Source organism: Nannospalax galili, unplaced genomic scaffold (genome assembly GCF_000622305.1).
Source record: "Nannospalax galili isolate Female #2095 unplaced genomic scaffold, S.galili_v1.0 scaffold180, whole genome shotgun sequence".
In the NCBI taxonomy this organism is placed as follows: domain Eukaryota; kingdom Metazoa; phylum Chordata; class Mammalia; order Rodentia; family Spalacidae; genus Nannospalax; species Nannospalax galili.
Genome location: NW_008348199.1, coordinates 4,692,195 through 4,694,869, shown reverse-complemented (window position 1 = coordinate 4,694,869; position 2,675 = coordinate 4,692,195).

The following is a 2,675-nucleotide window of genomic DNA, read 5'->3' as shown; positions in this document are numbered from 1 at the left end:
TCTTTCCTGCGATCTGATTTGTTCGAGCCGCAGACGGCTTTTCTCGGACCCCCGCGCGCGGCCTACCGGGTAGGGAAGTCCCGTTCCCTGGCTAGGGCATGGAGGGGCGCGCGGTGCAAACTACAATTCCCATAGAGCATCGCGCTGTCCGCCCGCCCTCTCCGCTTGAGGCTCTTTCTTGCTGAGACGCTACAGGACCGCCACGGCTCGGAGCTCTCAGAAACTACAAATCCTGGCAGGCCGTGCGGCAAGCCTGCCACACCCTTCCGGAAAGGTTTGCGCGCACATTCACGCAACTTTATTGACAAAAGCTGATTCTGCTGAAAGCATGGTGCTGATCTTTTGGGCAATATGTAAGAAGCGATCTTAGATTTTTTTGGCCCATGAAATTGAAATAACATTCCAAGGGTTTTTCTATAATAAAAAAATAGAAATAGCCACTTTGTAGTAAAGAAAACCTGTAGATAGCACCTTAACCATCCTATGGCAACATCGATAACAGGACAAAACTGTCATCCTAACGTCACAACGTGGCGCACTGAAGTGCTTAAAATTAATCAAAGTATGAGTAAAACAAGAGAAACAAAATCTGAGGTCATCTCCCAGAATAGCTGGTCTGTAGCCTTCCAGAATTGTGTGTGCTGTGACAAGTTGAAGAGTTGTTACTGACTGATGGAGATGGGAATGGTTGGTCTGCGAGCAGAGCTCAGTGGTATGTGTATGCACAAGTCCTTGGGTTCATCGCCAACATCGAAAAATAAATAAAATGAAAAAGACATGACAACTAAAGGCAACGCATGGCCTGGATTGCATCTTCCTCCGGGGTAAAGAGATTTTTCGACAAAGGACAATACCAAGGTGCTTAGCAAAATGTGTCTGTGTATTAAAATGATGGTATCAATAGGAACTTTATTTTAATGGTGGTGTGGGTTATGTGATATTGTGAAATAGAGGCCTTTATACTCTCTTTCCTGGCACACTCTCCTAAAGTCCTGGGAAGTCACCCAGCTGGTGTCTGCAGAACTGATTGTATGCTTGGTGTATAAGGAGAAAACTTTTACCCGTGAGGAATCACGAACTATTCTATGCCGTTACTGATCAAGAGATGGGGGTGGGGGTGAGTGTGTTTTTGTCTCTATTTTCAGAGTCAGACTCTCTTTGTGTTGGGGGGAAATGCCCAAATGATTCAAAATAAAGGGGCATGTTGTCTATAACTTACTTTCAAAGAGTTTTAAAAATATGTATATAGGCTCTGGAAAGACTGAGCAAATATGCTCTTCCAGAGGACCAGAGTTTGGTTCCCAACACCCATGTCAGAGGGCACATACCTGCCTATTACTCCTACACCAGGGCATCCAACACTCTCTTCTGACCTCTGAGGGCACTTGCACTCATGTGCAAATACCCACACACAGACAGGCCCAAACACACGTGATTAAAAATAAAAGGGGCTGGAGAGATGGCTCAGCAGTCAAGAGCACTGGCTGCTCCTTTAGAGGACCCGGGTTTGATTCCCAGCACCCACATGGTGGCTAACAACCGTCCAAAACTCCAGTTCCAGGGGATTGGATGCCCTCTTCTGACCTCTGTGGGCACTGCCTGACACAGGTGCACCTGCCTACATGCAGGCAATCCACTCATACACATAAAATAAAAAAATAAAATCTTCAAAAATAAAAAAGTAAAGCCAGGTGTGGTGGTACACACCTCTGATCCCAGAGCTTCTGAAGCAGAGGTAGGTGGATCTCTACGAGATCCAGGTCAGCCTGGTCTCCATAGTAAGTTCAAAGCCAACTGAGGCTACAGGGAGACCCTGTCTCAAAAAGACACAAACACACGTATTATGTGTGTGAATATATATATATATATATATGAAGAGGGGAAGGAGGTTTAACTTCAGAGGTAAAGTGCCTGCCTAGCATGTCCAAAGCCCTGGGTTCAGTCCTCATCTCAAAGCCACAATCAAATTCCCAGAAAATCTATACATGTATAAAGAAAAGTAAGTGTGGTAAAATGCTCATTTGCTTTGTTTTGTTTTTGAGACAGTGTCTCACTATATAGCCCAGGCTGGCTTTGAACTCTCTATGTATCCCAGGCTGGCCTCAAACTCCCAATTCTTTTGCTCTAGCATTCCCAGGGTAGGGATTCCAGGCATGTGCCACCACACCGAGCAAAATGTTAGTAAGGGAATCTAGGTAAAGAGTATATGGAATAATCCTAGTGCTTAGGGGGACACAGCAGGGTTCAAGAATGAGGCCAGCCTGGAATACACATGGAAAACCTGTCTCAAAAAACAAAAAAGGCTGGACAGATGGCACAGCAGTTATGAGCACTGGCTGCTATTCCAGAGGACCCCAGTTCAGTTCCCAGAATCCACATGGCAGCTAACAACAGCTTGTAACTCCAGTTCCAGGGATCTTGTGCTCTCTTCTAGCCTTTCAGGTCACTGCACACACAGGTACACTCACATACATGCAGGCAAAACACTCATACACATAAAAGTAAATATATTAAACAATATTTATATATATATATATTTTAATTTTATGTGTGTATGAGTGTATTGCCTGCATGTAGATAAGTGTACCCATGTTGCACAATGCCCGTGGAGGTCAAGAAGAAACTGTCAGATCCCCTGGGACTGGAGTTATGGACAGTTGTTAGCTGCCATGTGG